Source organism: Pteropus medius, unplaced genomic scaffold, assembly GCF_902729225.1.
Source record: "Pteropus medius unplaced genomic scaffold, Ma_sr-lr_union100, whole genome shotgun sequence".
In the NCBI taxonomy this organism is placed as follows: Eukaryota; Metazoa; Chordata; class Mammalia; order Chiroptera; family Pteropodidae; genus Pteropus; species Pteropus medius.
Genome location: NW_024342644.1, coordinates 2,320,166 through 2,339,590, shown reverse-complemented (window position 1 = coordinate 2,339,590; position 19,425 = coordinate 2,320,166). Strand labels below are relative to the sequence as shown.

General features: G+C 34.0%; 1 protein-coding gene and 1 non-coding gene across 12 annotated transcripts in view; one reads left to right on the top strand and one right to left on the bottom strand.

Annotated features, from left to right (window-relative positions):
- The window catches only part of CDKAL1 (CDKAL1 threonylcarbamoyladenosine tRNA methylthiotransferase), a 566,460-nt gene that overhangs the window by 249,208 nt on the left and 297,827 nt on the right, over positions 1 to 19,425 (top strand). The window lies entirely within an intron of this gene.
- On the bottom strand, positions 15,797 to 15,915 carry LOC120605623 (5S ribosomal RNA). Its single transcript, XR_005653668.1, has one exon. It is a non-coding gene; the product is annotated as a 5S ribosomal RNA (ribosomal RNA).

The window sequence follows — 19,425 nt, the reverse complement described above, 5'->3', positions numbered from 1 at the left end:
AAGTAGAACATAGTCACATAGGCAGTTTTGACTCTGAACTTCCTGAAGGTTTATTGTCTGTAAGGAGAAAAAAACAACTTGGCATTAGATTTGAAAGATAATTTTCACATGGAGTTCATATAGGGAATCCTGAGACTCCCTTTAGCACAGCATTCCTTTAGCACTCAAAGTCACATATTGTGTTTTTTAAAGTTGTATATTTTGGCATTCCTTGTTAAAATTTGGAGCCATGCCCTGAAAAGCATAACACTGAAAGGATTTCTTGAGAGGCTAAGACAATACATTCTAAGTATATTTGACTCTCTAGTGATCTGGTCCTACTTCCGTAGTCATTGGGAACCACAAAGGAGTCCCACTATAGAGGCTAATATTAGCTAAGGGGTTTGCACACACTGGGTCATTTTGTAATACATCAGAGTGCAGGAAGAAGATACTAGAATTTATTTATTTATATGTTCTCATCCTTTACAGTTTTTACCTTTTGTATATATTTTATATTGAACGCAATATATTAATACAGTAGTATGAGTATAATTAATAAAATACACGTATATGCAGAAGCAGTCTTAAATTCTTTGACCGATTCAGAAAAGTGATTTTTCATAATGCGGAGACCACTGATTTAGAGAACAAATAGCCTGCCTGTTTTCCACTATAAACCTAATTCTTTCAGCCAAGCATTTGGTCTGAGTAGGGCAACAGAGTTCTTTGCTCTCTGTCAATGTCCTAAGGTGCCCGTAATTCTGTTTTGACTGAGTGCAAACACATCTGCTTTTGGAATCAAATAAGCAAATAATGAAGTTTATTCCTTTTGGAGGAAAACAAGTACTTGAGAAAGACTCTTGACATGTACTACTTCTCAGAGGTAGAGAGATTATCCTTAGTAGCATATGTTCCCCCTTTCGTACCATCTGTGTTTTAGGTCACTGAAAGACTGAGCCAGAGGGCAATGGGTCAGGCATATGTGACAGTGTGTAGATGGGTTTAGTAGGTGCTCAATAAATGTTGAATGAGTGGCTAATCCTGAATTGATTATGCCTGACGAAATTCCATATGTGACTTGGAACCTCTATGAAAATATAGCCTGGAAAAGCTGTGTTTCTAAAGTGGGCAAGAGATATTGTTAGTTTCAGCTGCTCTTCAGGCACAGTTGAATACTGGGTCTTATAACACAGGCTTGATTTTATGATACCAGATATTTAGCGGTGGTAGCTTTCCAAGATTTGCAATAGAAAAATTACTTACTTTGGGGAATTATTTCCTGATGTTAACAGGTATCTATCACTTTACTAAATGGTTATATCCACTTAGATCCACGTTTATAGTTATAAATAAATATATATTTGCTTTGATTTTTTAAAAAATGAAATAATTTTACAAAACATTTTGTGTGTGTATGTGTGATAAGGGGACAAAAGTTAACCAGGAATTTGCTTTCAGAGTTTGAACTGAGGCTGCTCTGTCTTTGGGATCGTTTTGATGAACTTTAAAAGCTTCATGTTAGTTTTGGAAAGTTGTTTAATGGAATTTTAATAGCCCTGGAAAGATGTGAAAGTGATACCGATACCTGGTGGTTTGTAAACCTGACCTTTGTGAGATGTTTTCTGGGCAAAAGTAGTACTTTATGATGCCAGCAGCTTTTATTGATTCTGCAGAGTCTGCAGTTTTCTAACACTGGCTGTCAATTCATTCCAGCTGAAAAATTATTAAATTTCTTCTCTTGCTCGTGTGGATATTAAATTGCAGTAAACATACTTGCACAGTGTCAGGTACAGCGAGCATGATTTTCTGCATGAAAAAAATGTTCGTTAGTGAGACCTTGGCTGTTCTGCAGAGGTTGTAAATTTCTGTATTTCTTTTATTTGTTGCTCTCAGTTATATTTTTTATTTCTCTTGGTGAGTTCCAGCACATTTCTTGTTATTTGTAATATAAGAAAGAAAGTTTGATTTAGATTCCTGACTTTAAAGAAATATGCCCTTTAGTTAATCATTTCTGGTACTGTCAACAAAAGAAGAGTGAGAACCTGGGGGTAAGAGGATTTAACCAGTGAAAATATAACTGGAGAAGAATGAGAGAGGTGTGGTGAAAGAGTGAATTAAATGAATAAGGGAAGGAATGAATGATTAGATGGCCATACACTCCACATAGATCTTTTGGATTTGTTGAATTTCAGTTAAGGAAGGTGAACAATAATGAATATAGTAATCATCTATTAGATGTGGGTCTTAAACATTGCTGTTTCTAAGAATACTCTCTAGAGTCCTGGGAGTGTGTTTTCAAAATGCAAATGTCTGGCCAGATTCCCAATTCAGTTGGTCTGTTATAGGCCCAGGAATTTGCATTTTCAAATGAATCCCTCCAAATGACTCAGATGCAGGTGTGTGAAGACCACTTCTAGAAACTTTTGTCTAGAGAATTTTCTTGATTAAATACACTGAGTCATTTGATCAAAATATTCAGTGGAAGCAGAGAAAAAACCTACCATTTAAATGAGGAAACAAAGTAAAATCTGGGCCAGTATTTCCCATGTAATAGATGCAATGTGTGGACCAGATCCATTCTTGTTATACCCGGCCTTTTTTCAGATTATTCTGGTGTGCTTTAAAATACAGTTTCCCAGGCTGCACCTCAAAAGATTCTGATTCTGCGAGGTAGGCTACGGACTTGGAATGTTTATTTTTAAAAGCAGTCTAGTTCTTTTTGATCTATAAGTTTATATAGATTTTTCCCTCTTTAAGGATCACTTTTATTTTGTACAGTTCAAGTTGGGCCCTTCAATGCAGAGTATCACACTGTTATAATTAGAAGAACAAAAAGGCATTTACTTCCCTAAACATGTTTTATAAAACAAATATGTATATATTGTATAAATAATTTTTCACTGTTTATCAACATGATTGAAATAATTAGCTAATTTGTTTTTAAATATATAGATAGAATATGTAAACTTATACAGTTCTGAAAAATATCTTTATTTCCTTGAGATAAGGTATGCCTTTGTTCATTTCTCTTTATTTGAGAAGAATTAAAGAAATACTAATTCTGTATTGGAAATCTACATTTCTACTAGTTGGGGAAGCACTTAATTTTGATATATTTGCATGCTGGAGTATTATGCAATTGTGAATAATAATGTTTACAGAGTTTATAATAACCTAGAAAATGTTTTATAATTTTGGTTAAAAAATGTACTAGAAAATCATATGTGCTATACAGTCAAAACTTTTTTTAATAAGAGGTAAGCAAGATAATTAGTAAAGGAAAAAAGGAGAAATTAAGCCAAAATATTACTTTTGTTGGAGGGACAAAGAGTATATTTAACATTTTTCTGCTTTTAATATTTCCTAAATTTTCTGTAGGGAGATATCACTTTATTAGTTAGGCTACATAAAGAAAATAAATTTCATTTTGAAGCAATTGCACATTACCAGTTTTTCAGTATAGAAAATTAAATCATATGTATTAAAATAGAGTCACTTTTTAATATTTGACTAAGATATGGCATCCAGAAGCATCACTCTTTGAAACATTTGATGGACTAAAATTTATTTGTACCTAACTTTGGAATTGATGAATTCTGTTTGATTATAGAACAGCCTGATATTCTGAGAATTTACTTTGAACATAAAATATATTATGAAGACTTCTTCAGGAAAAATCTGGAAGCCACCTGGCTTTCTCTATTGTGCCTAGTCCTGTAGTTTTAATAATAATATTATGAACAAATCAAAAGAATTGCGGAATAGGAGGAAACCTTTACCCATTTATTTCCAGATGAGGAACATGAACTCTAAGGAGGATAAGTGACACCCCTAAGATCTTGTTCACTACCCCATTTCTCTTACCGCTGCACTGTGACTTCTTCAGCCCCATATAATAGCACTAAGAACATCTGCTTGGAAGGGCAATTCAGGGAATATGGTTGGGGAAAAGACATGTGATTAGAAGTGTAGGGAAGGAAAGTTTTGGGCTGGAAGACTAAGTGGCTTCTCAGAAGAGGAGAGACTTAAGTCCATGAAGGGTGGTTTAGATTTGGAGGAAAATACTCTTCAACTTCTGATCAAAGTCCATGAGGCCCTGCATGATCTGACTGCACTCTCCATTCCAGACTCATCTTGTCATACTGTCTCTCTAACCTCTTATCATCCAACTGTTCTTCATTGAACATAGCACTTGCTCTTCCCCTTTTTTTGAAAGGTTTTACCTGTGGTCTTTGCATGACCATCTCTTTCATATTAAACTATCAGCTTAAATGACAGCTCCTCACAAGGCCCTTCCTTGACCATCCTTTTAAGGGGGTCCTTTCCCTTTAATTCTCTTTCATATCACACTGTTTATTTCCTCTAGAGCACTTCTAATAAACATCCACTTATTTCTTAATATCTTTATTTACTTTTTATCCTGAGAAATTAGTGAGAATGCCTGTTCATCCCTGGATTTTATAGCTTGGCATAACACAGGGACTATAGTAGGTGCATAATAAATATTCATTGAATGAATGCATGAATACAAATTATAACATAAATTAATAGAATTCTATGAAATTTAGATCTATTTAAAAACATTCTTCTTTGGTCTGCTATTTTCTTTTTAGAGCAAATCATAAATAGTATAACCTATATAAATGGTTGTCTACGTCTTAATCTTATTAGGATAAACATATTTGCTTTCCCTAAATACCCACCTCAGTGGGTGTGAAGGGACAGGCTTCTATTGTAGGGGTAGGGATAAGTGGCAGCGTTTCATGAGTCATGCTTGATACAGGGTGTGTGTGTGTGTGTGTGTGTGTGTGTGTGTGTAGACATGCAGCGCGCGCGCGCTTGTTTTGTAAAATAATCAGAGCCCAGAAATGTGGTGGAACCTAAAGTCCAAATGCAGAAGAGTAGCCCAGAAAGTCATCAAAACAAAGAGATCTGGGTCAGAGTTCAAAGCTAGAGTATGAAGCCAGAAAAGTGGAGGGAAAATAAACCTAAGCACATGGACAATAGATGGGAGAAATTCCCAGCTAATTAATTAGACTGGTCCATATTGCTTGCCACTTGCAGAGTGTTGGACTTGACTCAGGGTTTAGAGGCTATGTGTGCAATGGACAAAGCCCACTTTTGGTGTTAAAAAGTATTTGAAGTATTTAAGCTTAGTTAATTGTTTATAGATTTCATTAACATATTTTAAAATAATGTGAGATTTAACCAGTCTGGAGAATCAACATTTCCTGTTTTCTTCTTTCATAATAGCACATGGATAAACTATTGAAAAATCCTAGTAGACTATTACTTGGCGGCCCCCATTGAATCATGCCTCCCAGTATTCAGACTTTGTGTAGATAGACCCCTTCCACATTGACTATTGACTTGGTCATGTGTCTTGCTTTGGCCAGCAGAACATTAGAAGGCATGATGCAAGCAGAGATTTGATAAGCACTTCTACACTGGAGCTTGTTATTGTGGAATGTTGCTTGGAGCGCTGTGCCACCTCAAAAGGAGGTCTGGCTACACTACTGGCAGCATCATATGGCCAAAGAGAGATACATAGGCAGCCCACAGATATTCTAGATTCTCAGGTATGAATGAAGAAGCCATATTGAATGTTCTAGGCGCCACATTCATCACAAGAACTGCCTAGAGTGTGGAGTTGTTAGCAATAATAAATTATTGTTTTAAGCCAGTAACTTCTTTTGTAGTGTATTTTGCAACAAGTATATTGTTAGCTATTTTAAAAAATGTATTTTAATATTAAAATGTCATCATGTGTTTATCATATTTATAATACCTTTTAAGATTAGCAAAATATATCTAGGATTGTTTTTCAATAAGCTAAATACTGTGAAAGTAATAGGATTATGGTTTAAACAATTACTGGCACATCACCAGGAACTATTAAGCTTTGAAAGAGCTAGAAATCACAGAGCCATGTAATTTATAGTCTACAATCTACTAAGTAAGCCATATATCACTGGGTGATAAGAGCAATGATTCAGATAAAACCTAAGGTACTATGGCATTTTGGTTAAAAACAGAATGGGTCAAATTCCGCTTTCATAGTTTGTTAGCTCTAGCCTTAAGAAAGCTGTTTATTCTCTTAGCCTCAGTTTTTCTATCTGGAAAATAGGGATGAAGCATACTTATAAGATAATCAGCATGAATATCAAACAATAACAATGGTAAGTGTGATACTTTGAGAATACTTAATAAGTAGTTGCTTATTATTATTGTTGTTAACTAATAATAAGAGGGCAAGAAGGAGGAAGAACAGGAGAAGATAAGTCACTACCTAAGAAAATACTGTTGCTATTTTACTTTCCTTATTTTTATTCCAACTGTGTTCTGAATTCATTTGTGCATATACCCACATACTCTCACATGCCTGTGTCTGGGCTGCTGTGTAGAAACACTGGACTATTGATGTGTTTTTCTTATTTTAAAGTTCGTACAGATGACCTGGGGATTTTGTTAACATGCTAATTTTATTTCCTAGGTCTTGGGTGGGATCTGAGAATCTACATTTTTAAGCTCCCAGATAATGCTAATACTGCTGCTCCTTGGATCACACTAAGTAGGAAGGGCCTATAGCATGACATGATATTCATGACCTTTCATATTTTGGCTTAAATCTCTTCTTCAGCCATCATCTCTCACTATTCTGCACCACATAATTTGTTCTTCAACAACACAGAATTTGCTCTTCATACATCTGTGATAGTGCTTACCAGGTTTAAAGTGTTTTGTTTAAAGTTCATATCTTCTACTGCCTCTGCTTGAGTCTTAATTATCTTGATAGTACAATTAATGTTCAATAAATGTTTTTTGAATGCATATGTACCCTTATTATTTTCATAACTGTAGACTGGAAACTTTATATTTCACCTTACCAGTGGAAGGTATTGAATGTTCTCAGAATAAACCTTCTAAATGTCTGGCTATGGATCCTGGAGTTTGAGAGAATAGTCAAACAATACCCTTGATTGGTAAATGTGAGAAAGATGTATTGTTTATAGATGCGAAGTAATTCAGGAAGAAGGTAATGTGGATTAGATACATGTAAGACTATTTTTCAAATTTTAATGCACACCCAAATTAGATAGTATTCGAAATAAAGTGAATGCTTCATGTAGGAAATTTTGAAGAAAGCTAGAATTACCTGTTTTTGTTTTTGTTTTTGTTTTTGTTTTTAAATTGGGTTGCTATATAGTGTCTAAAAGTGAATTTATTTCTGTTTTTACATCTATGTTCATTCTGGCTACATCTATACTTTATTTTTTAGACTTGAAATAATTTATATGTAATGATCTGACTTTCCTCTACAGTTGTAATGACTTGAAGATGTAATTCACTATGTAATTAGTTTTAGTTTAAAAAAAAAACAAAAAACCCGGTGGGTGGGAGAAACTTGGCACTGTTAAGTAGAGAATAAATTGAACAAAGATTTTTAAAATAATTTCTCTAATTGTATTAGCCTATTGTTTCCAGCAATATTATTTCTGCAACTAAATTTCCAAATAGTGAATGCTTTTTGTAAGTTTATAAATATTATAATCACATGAAAATATACCTCTTCACATGAACTTTAAAAATTTGTAAGGTTTTTATTCAAATTGACTAACATTTACATTTTATATATATTTCTTGACTTTAAATAAGTTTAAAATATCTTACTTTGAATAAATAGAAGTGGTTGAAAATTTTTTTTTAATCACATAAGCCAAGGTTAATGTGCAATTTAATCTTAATTATTGCTATTATTTATTTAAAAAACATTTGTCAAGTACTCATTAAATGGAGGATTTGTGATAGTGAAATTCTGTTTACATTTTACATTTTCTGTAGTTAATCTAAAACATTAAGAGAAGTTATTTGTAATTTTTAAGTATGACTTGATAGCAAGTTAGAAAATGAATGTTTTTTTCTTCACTAAAATATAGAACTGGCTAAAATATAAGATGCTATTTAAAGATGGCTACCTTGTTCAGAATAATTAAAATAAAAGGAAAACTAAATGGAAATTTGGACCAGTGTGTTTTAGGTAAGACAAAATATTTCTCAAATCGGGTATCAGCTAATTTTTGACATCTAATCATGTATTCAGCCACCATATTTCTCCTTATTCTTGAGCATGGCCTCCAAACAGCAAAATTGCTATCTGTAAGGAAATAAAAAATTATATGCTGCATAGTATTTATTATATTCTACCACCAAAAACCATAAACCAGAATCTTTACATATTCCCAATTTTCTTCCTTATTTTATTTTCGTTAGTTGTAACAGATTTTTTTTTGATGAGTATAGGGATGATTATAAATATAATTCAGATATTATGCTGTTCACAGCATAATAGGTCCATATATTAATAAAATTTAGTGAGTACCTACCAACTAATTTTTTTTGTGCTTTTACTAAAACCTGGTCTTTCATTTCATTCTTACATTTAATGAGTGGATTATAGCTGCTGGTGCTTGTTGTCCCTGTTTTACTGAAGCACAGAGAAATTATACTGCAGATCTGAGGAATAGTATTAAAATAGAGATTTCCTGATTGATGGTCATGCTGCCCTTTCAGGGAAAATGGTGTACTCAAATACTTGATATTGCAAATGCAATAGTCGCAATAATGCAATTTAGTTTATTATAATAACAGGGGTCATTTCATCAGTTGGGATTATTTTGAGAGAAGCCCTTAGTGGAATTGCAATCACAGTGTTCTTGAACAGTGGCACTGACACATTTACAGGTCTTCAGTGTCACTAATCATTGCTTCAAAAGATTATATATTTATTGAAAACAGAATGCTAAAAGTCAGATCCAAGCAACAATTTCAAGTTCTAAGAACCTAATATTCTAAGAGAAAGTGTTTTAATACATGTGTTAGTAAATGAGAATACATTTAAGTACATTCATTAAATAGTTTATAAAGATACATTTAAAACTAACTGATTAATTTATAAAAATATGTTCAATTTTGGAGATTAAAAGTTTAAGATAAAATTGTATTTCATATTTTAGAAATGTACATAAAATGGAAATAGTAATAATGTCAGTGATGCAGAATGATGAGTTCTACGACATGTACCTATTAATTTGAGGCTTGGGATCCATGAAGATTATTTAAGTTTCGAATGTGCCCATCGAAGTAGCTTGATTGCCTAAAACCTATATTCTCCTCATGCCACAATCTAGCATTAGAAGAACTGTGAATTTAAATTTGAAATGTATTTGCAAACCAGTTCCTAGAAAAGAATGGATTTATAGCTTGAAAATTGGAAATGCCGAGTAAATCCAGTTCATCTGTAGTTGCCAGTTGTGCCTGTTTTTAATTTTAGGCAATTGCATTTGTGGTCCACACTTGTTTTGCTTTACTTTTTGAGAACCAGTCCTCCAAAGAAAGAAAAAATAAACCCACTTTTGTTCCTATTTATTTGCAAACCAGGTCAGACACCCTTGATTAGCTCTCAGTTGGAGGATAATTTGAACCTTGACAGATTGAACCCAAACAGCAGGGTTTCTCTAGTCTGGCCAACAGATAGAAAAAATAAAATAAAAGCTAATTCCAGTTCACAAGCCATACAACAGGACTGAATAAATGTGCAACTGTTAATGAATAGCTATTTCAAATATTTACAAAAGGCCCAAGAAAAAAGGAAAGATTAGCATCTTAGGCAGCTGTTCTAAGGGAAACCTATTAAAAATAAACATGATAAATGATGCTCAAGAGCTAATATATCTGTCAAATATCAAATACACTCAAAGAAAAAACACTGTTTCAGAAAAAACCCTATAAAGACTCTTGGGCAGGGTTATCTTGCTTTGTGGTTTACACCAGAATTTTATTCTTATTCTTTTTAAAATTTATATTTTCTAACTCCTCAAATGTTCATATGGTGGTGTTTTATAGATTGTAAGGGCATGGGTGAGTGAATAGAATCATATGAGTTATGTCCATTGTGATTAAATTGGTTAGAAATTTTAAAATTCACCTATATACATTCAAATGAAGACATACTGTTAATTGTTATTTTATGGGATAGCAGGTGATATAATGGTTTGAATATGACAGTAATAATATTTTAGTATCATGGCAATTTTACTAAGAAATGCTACTAAAAGCGAAAATTATTACTGAAGCAGCGAGGTATTGGTTCCCAACACTGATTACAAGTACAGTTACTATTGCCCTCATATGCTTGACAGTGTTTCTACAAACCCATCCTAGTCTCGCCATGTAAAATACCCTGTTTTGCACTTACCTAAAATTAAAGCAAACTGTGCTTACCATGTATTAGTGACATACATTATAGACCTTTGGCATTCAAGACTTACCAATTGTGTTTTTAACTATTTTCTTGATACCTGAAAAGTCTGTGGAAAGAAGCAATTTAAATTTTCTGAGGCTTGAATTTGAATTTGAATAGCTGTATTCTGAGGCTCAACTGGAGATCAAGTCATTTATCTAATGAGTGAGTTTACCCGGCAGCTCAGCATTTATATCTCAGTGTCTTATAGAGTAAGTCTCTTGCAGTTTTTTAGTTGTAAGTTACTAAATCTTTGTTTTTGTGTCCAAGATGTCACCTGAAGGAAAGCCAGTTATTAGTAGTATAACCTTTGTGAATTTGGAGATTTGTGGAGATTTGTGGATAAGGACCTACTGCATAAATAACTAAATATTTGAAAAATTTAAAGATACTTATTTTGATTTGAGATAATTTCTATTTGTAAAAAGTGTGATTCTTTACCAGGAGTGTGGGTCATTTTGTTAAAGTTCCAAAATCATGTTCCTGGTTGAAGTGTACTCTTTGTAGGGAATGATGTCTGTGGTGCAAATGTAAAGCAGTTTGGTCATGAGCTCCACCAGAAGCCAGTTCGATTAGGTATACTGATGTATTATTAGGCCCACTGTGTGTTTTCAGGCTGGTTTCAGACCCAGTGCAGGAGCATGGCCCTCCTCAGCCCCTTCTAGAGAGGAAACTTCTAGAGAGGATATTATTGGGGAGGCCATGATGAAGCCTGACAGGGAATCTGGGACTTAGTGATCCAGTCCTAGCCTGTTTCTCTCACTTTACATTCCATTCCTCTCCAGGGGTGCACTGTGTTTCAGCAGTATCTTTATTGATCCATTTCCCCTATCCACACCCAAACTGGCATGATTGAATGCTCCATAATTACCTATTTCTTGGAATAGCCTTTAATCACCATTAATTCATTTCTTCCCACTAATGTAAAGATTAGAAAATGGAAGGGAAATGACTTAACATAAAACTGATGTATAGAAGGAGCATGAATGAGTAGTAAGGGAATGAGGAAGAAAGCTAGCCAAATTAGGCTTTTATTTTGAGCCACATGTTGCTTCTTTATAATAAAAAGTGTTATTCTTATGTTGCTGTTTAATTCCTTGAAATATACACCCATACACATATACATACACAAGAGAGGAATTATATTATGATTTTTACATATAAGGGCAGTAGCAACACCATTGATATTTTTAATAACTTTTCCTATTTTTGCTGTGTTGAATGGGTACCAAATCCCCCCCCACCCCCCCATTCTAAAAGTGGTTTTAGTGAAATCCGAAAGGGCCTATTCTTATTTAGAAAATACTTTGGTTCGGACTCTACGGACAACACTAAAATCTCATGCTGTTCTGCAGTTATATGAGATCCTTAAACTTAGGCTCTCTTTGTACTTCATCGTTGTAATTTACACACTGGGTTGGTACATTCTCTTCAAGACAGTTTGTCTTGCGCTTCCAGCTGCTCCCCAATAGCCATTGTGCTGAATAAGCACTTATTTCAGTATGTCCTTGATACAATTAATGCAGGCATCTGCAGAAGCGGCGGCGGCAGCAGCAGCTGCACTGCCTTATGGAAGCCAACTTCTGCTTAGCATTGTGATAAAAGAAATAGTTTTGAGCTGGAAGCTAATGTTGGCATATTTTTAGCATAAAAAGAGTTGCACCTGCCAGGGCTAGCAGAGGACTGAGGTTTGTTGATTACACGTTCTTGTTAGTGCCATTGTTATTGGTAAAATGGGGATGATGTCATTCTTATCATACTGAATTGGCACCCTGTAGAGTGACAAATAATTTACCCTCTGTGGTTTTATCAGCATGGGCCGCATGTTAGAAGCAACCAGAGTGCTGAGTTTTCACAGTTGAATGCTATAGAACCGCAGAGGTGTATGAAAATGAAAGGGATTGATACTTGTAATCAGTGCACATAGTAATGGCCAAGGTGTAATGAAACATAAGTGCACATTTAGGGTAATTATGCTGCTACCAGGTGGGGCCCTGGGGCTGTGCATGTATAGAAGCTGCTTGAGATGGCCGATGTGCAGCGAGAAGTCCTGCCGCACCATCTGGTAGATTCTGATTTTCTCATTAATTCTTCTGTCCCCTAAGTCTGGGCTACATTGACTTTGAACAGCACTTCATCTGTTCAGTATCTCATCTCATTTTAGTTGTAAGTTGCTTTCAACAGTGGATTGACATGATGTAATTCACAATCTCAGCTATGTGAAATATATTAAAACAATCATCGAGTTGATTTTTTTTTTTTTTGAGTAAAAACCCCTTAGTAATGTCCAAGTAACCATTGGATCCTAAATGATTCACTGCTTTTGTAGTTATTTCTTAATAAAATAGAATACCTGTTCAAATTAGCCAAATGCATCTTATCCTCCAAAAATAATTTATAAATAAAAGTATAATGTGTATCTAAAAGAGTAAATAGTTACAAATATATATTTTCTTTGGTCAGTTAAAGAAATCACATTTTACTTCTACAGGCTGATGCAGTTTTTGCCTCAAATATAACAATTATTTTTCAGTCAGTCTTAAAAATAAGAAAATGATAATGATGGTTGCACAACAATATAAATATATGTAATGCCACTGAGCTGTACATGTAAGAATGGTTAATTTTTTTAAAATAAGAAAATGGTATTTAAGGTTGTATATTTTATAGGCAAGTAAAATGCTTTAAACTACCTAAATTAATTTTTATGAATATTTTAACATAATATTAAGAATAATATATTTAAGGCACCTAGCATAATGTCTGTAGGTAGTTCACATATGGCTGCTTTTCTTATTGATATGAATATTAATATCATGAAAAATTTTATTAGAATCTATAGTATATATAACACAAATTGTAACAAAGTAGCATCTGATAGCTGACTTTTTTATACTATATATTTTGTGACAGAGTGTAGTGTATTAGAATAATTTAGGCAGTCTTCTGGAGTCTGTGCTTGCATTTAACTGATGTTAAATTAGTGATTTCACAATATTTTTAATAAATGCAAATACAATATTTGTACTGTAAGTGGTTCTTTAAGAGATTTTATAAATACTAGAAATACCTCTATTAAAATCCACCAAGAGAATCCCCGTGTATTTCGTCATTTCGTTTCCATGAATTTTCCTAAAATGGAAAATGAGAGAAAAACACATTAGCTTCTTCCAAAAACTACATGAGCACTCCCAGTGATGTTCCTGCAGTCAGTGATTGTCAGTGTACTGGCACAGAGGCTGGGAGAGCTTTTCTGTCAATGACAGTGCTGCTATCCGAACGTTTCTTCAGTGATTCCTGACCTGGTGTCTGGACACCTTTGGCTCCATGAAAGGAGAGGGTCGTAAGCAATTTACTATTTTTAAGTGCCCAGTTAATTTTTTTCCACATTTACCTTGAACAAAGTTCCTAAAAGATTAATAAAATATATCTTATTTTCCTCTCTTTTCTATTTATATAAATTCATTTAGAGCAGCAAAAGAGAAGAGGTTAAAACCCCAGGTTATCACTTGGGAAATTATTTGATTAATACTTAATATATAGTGAAATGATGGACAGGAAGTGTGTCAACAGTATTTAATTTTTCTCCTAAAATTTACTCATTTGTGTTCAGAGCTTTTAAATATCTGGATTTTTCGCCTCATACATTCAGTAGCCATTAACTAGATCACCTATTTATCAGGCTGCAAGTTTAGCAAAAGCCTGGGTAGTGAGGTCAAATTATTTGAATCCTGGCTTGGCCACTAGCTAGGTTTGTGACTTTGAGCAGGTAATTTAACTTTTCCAAGCCTCCTTTTTCTCAGTAACCTGAAAATAATAAATCTTTTACCTTGCACAGATTGCGAGAACTCATGATAATATATTCCTAGCATAGGGCCTGTGCATACTCGGTTGATGGTTGCTACTGTTATGGTTCTTTTTACCAACAAATATGATTAAGAACCTATGCTTTAAAGTTTAGATTATCTTCACAGAAACCATTACACAGGAAATCACTAGAATAAGTGATTTTTTACTAGTACTATCCTATATTTACTAGTACTGCATATTCTTCAAAGGCAAAGATGGACATATACCTACACAGTTCTAAGATATTTAATAGACAAGAGATGTCAACTGAAGGACATTATTCAATTAAGAGAAATACCTGTGTGTCCTATCTCGTGATGATATTTTTAAATGCATAAAATAAAATACATAGGATTAAAAGAAAACAAATATGTTGAAATATCATTTTCAGTATATGAAAAGGACATTTTGTGATATAATAATATATGTGTTTCTTTATCAATACATTAGATAACAAGATGCAGCTATGTGTCTAATAATTATCATAACAAGAACATAACGACAATGACAAGCTAATAAACACACTTATCAACATCAACAAAATAATCCAAAAATGATTCAGATTGCAGGTTCATGTTGTATTGGACCTAGACCAAGACCCGTGATTGGTGGGCTCTGCAGTCCCCTCCTTTAAGATTAGCTTTGTCTTCGAATTTTATACTAAATAGTTCCTTGTTTCTTGATTATGATTCCAAATGCGCTATTTTGTTTGCATTAGAATACAAATTTTCCTTGAAGTTATAATTTTCTGTTGAATCTGTGTGTCACAGATGTATGACATTCAATTAGTTTACAAACAAATTATCTTTCCCTTTACCTGTGAGCAAAGAATGGTTAAGAACACAAGGCGTAGAGTTCTCAAATGATGTGGTCCAAGTTTGAGTAGATGCCTGACTTAAAATTTTGAACTTATTTTGCCCAAAGTTGGAGCAACAGGAAAGACGTAAGCATATTTCTTAAAAATTGTAGTTGCATAGTTTTATATATCTTTAATTACAGAAAGGAATAGTCACAGAAATATATCAAGAAGGAATAACCACAAAAATATATGTTCTTAAAAACATATTCAGCAACTTATATTATTGAAAATATTTTAATTTAAAATGTATATGTTAGAGCAGTAGTACTTCTTTTTTATTTTAGTACTCTGAAAAGCTTACTTTTCTTAATATGTACTTTCCTGATTATCTCTTAAAAGGCTACTTCATTATTATAGTTTTGATGATCAGAATTGTATCCCCAACCACGTAAAAATAACAATGTAGCAAGAGTCATCAGAATGCAGAGAAAGATTAATTTTGGCTTTCAAAGTGGTGCAGAATCACAAATGAGGTACCTTTGAGCTGAGTTTCAAAAGACATGTAGCATTTGGTGGGAGAGGACATTCCCATTCTACGCTGGAGAAATAATATGAGCACATACTGAAGGAGTTGAACATGCATGTTTTAGTTAGGAACATGGTGCAGTGTGAATAGCATGGCAGTGTGTGATGGATTCTGTGGGGGCCAAATGGTTGCAGCCTAATTTCCACAGCCAAAAAGCTTAGCCATTATTTTGTAAATATTGGAAAGAAATCAACTTTCCTTTTTTTTTAGGCGAGTCAACCCTTGATTGACCTCACAGATTGCAAGGACCTTATCAGTTTACAGTCCCTTATTTTTTTTATGCCTACAGCACCTGGTCTTCCTAGGTGGTCTCCCATCTAAGTACTAGCCAGGCCAGACCCTGCTTAGCTTCTGAGATCAGAGGGGATCAGGCTTGTTCAGGGTGGCATGGCCGTAGACACCTTTTTCTTTTTTTAATCAGAGAGAACAGGAGAACAAATCATTTTAGGAAAATAATTTAGGTTGTAATATGAAGGATGATTTGAAGGAAAACATGAGAGACAAAGATCATTAAAGGCTGTTCAGATGTCCCAAGTGAGAGAGTTAAACTCTGGCGTTGGAAACTTTGAAAAGGATGAGTTAAAACAAGGGATATTTTAGAATACAGATTTTGAAAAATTAGAAGATGAGGAAAAAAAACAAGCACCACAGCCACAAATGACTAAGACTTGTAGCCTGAATGATTGGAAAAGGTTGATCAGTAAAGGAAATGGAAATAAAAAGGGAGCAACTTATTTGGGAGGAAAGAGTAATTTTAGGCTTGGGCCCAGTGTAGAGTTGGAGTCTTTCTTTGTAGAGAAATATAGCTGTCTTTTCCAAATTCTCATCTGAAGCTTTCTTAAGTTCATGTTTAAATGAAGATTTGGGGGTCACACATTGGAGCAGAAAGCTGAAAAGGTGTCACCTGTTTTGCATGAGATTTAAGAAGAAATCATTGATATGACAATTAGGAACTCGTCGATTATTTTAAGAAAACAATTTCATTAGAGTAGTCATTTTCAGACTTTGGTGTGCATAGAATGACCTAGGAAGCTAGTAAAAAATGTAGATTTAGCTACTATTTATGTGCTTTTATAATACTCAGATGATGATGATGATAATTTATATATTTATATTTATGTATCCGATTTATATATAATGTGATTTATTTGATATATATGATTTATATATATGATTTATTATATGACAGGCATTGTTTTAAGTTGTTTATAATTATGATCTTATAAGAATCCTGTTTTACAAGTGATAAAACTGAATCACAGAGAAGTTGTTAAATAACTTGTCCACATTTACATTACCAGGAAATGGTGACTGTGCAGCCCATGATCTTGACCACTGCGTTATTCCCAGTTGAGAACTGAGAATCAGGAAGGTAGAGCAGGGCCCACCAAATGTAGGTTAAGGGGACTATTAACTCACCTCCACATCTAACAAGGCATTGTATTTATTTCTGTGGGTGTTGTAAAAGACATTGCTTTGTTTGATGTTACAATTCCTGTAACACCGTTTTGACCTTGCTTAATTTTTAACATTCTTTAAAGCTTAAAAAATGTTAAGTGACCAGGCTTTTCTTAACTTCCAAGAGGCCCTTGATTAAGGAGGAAGTTGGATTGTAGTGGAATGAGTAGCTAAGAGGAGGCGAGGAAATCAAAGTAGCTAGTGTGTGAATTTAAAAGAGTAGTGGTTAGTCCAGAATCCTTCGTGTAAGGGGCTTAAGGGTGGCAGTCCCAGATGGAAGAGCTATAGTTTTAAAACAAGCACACTGATTTCACTTACAGTTTTGTTTATATGTATTGCCTTGAAAGGCATTGGGCAGAAGTCAATAATCAGGATTGGGTGTGCAGTCAGGGGGAGATTGCTTAAGCCCCATAAAAACTACCCTTTGGTGCCCCCAACTGTGGAAAGAAGAACGGAAGTGCTGTGGCAGCTGGTGAAATTATATGGAGGGAGCAATATTTTTACATTAGGAACTATTTATGCATGTTTTTAGATGACAAAGAAAAAGAAGATAGATTCTTATCTTATTAGAGAGATGGATTTTATATCATGGGAGAGCCATTTCAGAGGAGATGGGAGAGGATAGTAAGATTAGACAAGCAAAACAGTAAGGACATTTTCTACTCTAATACAGAAAGGGAAAAGGAAGGTTTGTGTCAAAAAAAATTGAGAAATTTTGAAGCATGAGAAGGAACGTTAAAGACTTTCAAAATGAATGTTCTCTAGCTCATTTAATAAGTAGGTAGCAAGGTCATTTGCTCCCAGGAAGCACTGGGGATTTGAGGAGAATGGTTGTATATCACTTGATAATTATGTCTTTGTAGCGAGAGAGAGAAAAAAAGTAGAAGCTCTTAGAAGATGTTTCAGTATTTGGATTTAAAATATTTCATCTTCACTGTTGTTTCTGAAATGTTGGGGAGGGGGGTTAGAAGACTGATTCCAGGAGGGGGCAGCAGTGCTATAAGCATTTAATTTGGGTATTTCCTTTCTCTGTTCAGTTAGCTTTTAAAAATTAATAATGTGTTTTCTTTTCCTGTTACCTTAACTAATGATAAAATAGGGTCTATAAAGCCATTTAATAATCTTACAATTTATTAATTTATTAGTCTCACATTACTAAACATAGCAATTGTGGAAAATACAAAGGTATTGAAAATTATTCTTATATATCATAGTTCTATTTGAAAAAAATTAGTACGATTCAGACCTAATATTGTTCCATCTCTGCGTGTGACCTGTATAATAAGAAATTCAAGAAAGACTTACCATCCTAAAAAGCTTTTAAAATATAAACTATGGGAATATAGGACTAATTGGGTTTGTTGAAAGAATTTTTAACATATAAACATTAATTTTTATTGAGCGCAGACTGAATTGAAAAAGGCTAAACTTACATGTTAAAATAATTTGGCACTCTAACTGCAGATTCAAAATTTCTGAAAATGTAAATAAATTAAAATGTAGGCAGTGTTTTGCCATCTGTAATGAATTAGCATTCCATTTTACCAGCTGCTGCTGGGGTTTTTGAAGCTGACTCAGGATCTGAACACACTGGTGTGTTTGCTGCTTATAAATATAAGAACCTGTAGTTTAAACTGACAGGGCTAAACTGATGATCAGAGAAGTCACTGAAGTTTTAAGAAGCAGAGATTCTTCCACTTGAGGCTGGAAGTAAGGATAAACTGTGTATACAGGTGTTGCCAATATAAGTGAGGAGGATGGGCTGCTACTACTTGCTGCTAAGGTGTCCGAACATTTAGGATGCCACTCCCGCTGAGTGTGGACTCATCCTTAGAGAAAAAAACCCAGCCGTTGTCTCTTATCTAGTGGACATATTTTAAGCAAAATAGAAATATTGTACATTGCTGGGAAATTGTATGCCATAAATTAAATTCATTAATTTTTTTCTTCTCATATTTCATTTCCAAAGCTTTTTATTTTGAGCATAGAGGAGATAGTGTTTCTTGGAAAGAATTTGAACTGTACGGTCAGATATACCTAGATGTGAATTCAGACTCTGTCACTACTTTGGTGTGTAATCTTGTCAAACAAATTGCTCAAACTTTCTGAGCCTTAGTTTCCTCATCTGTAAAAGAAGGATAATATCTAACTGATAGACTTGTTAGGACAATTCATACTTCTTGGAAAAGCCACCTAAGTAAGATACTGTTTCGAATAGGCCTGAACATATGTAACTAAAGGGAAAAAAACTGCCTGATTTTGGTCACTATCCTTCCTAAGGGAATAAGGGCTATCCAGGTTATCAGTGTTGCCCACACCATGTTAAGATCTGTCATACTGTGAATACCAAGAAACAGATATGAAGATTTAGCATTTGCTATGTAATAATGTGTCCAAATGGTAGTGTATTCATTTCACAGATTGCGGTTAGTATAGTTTTATTATTTTTTT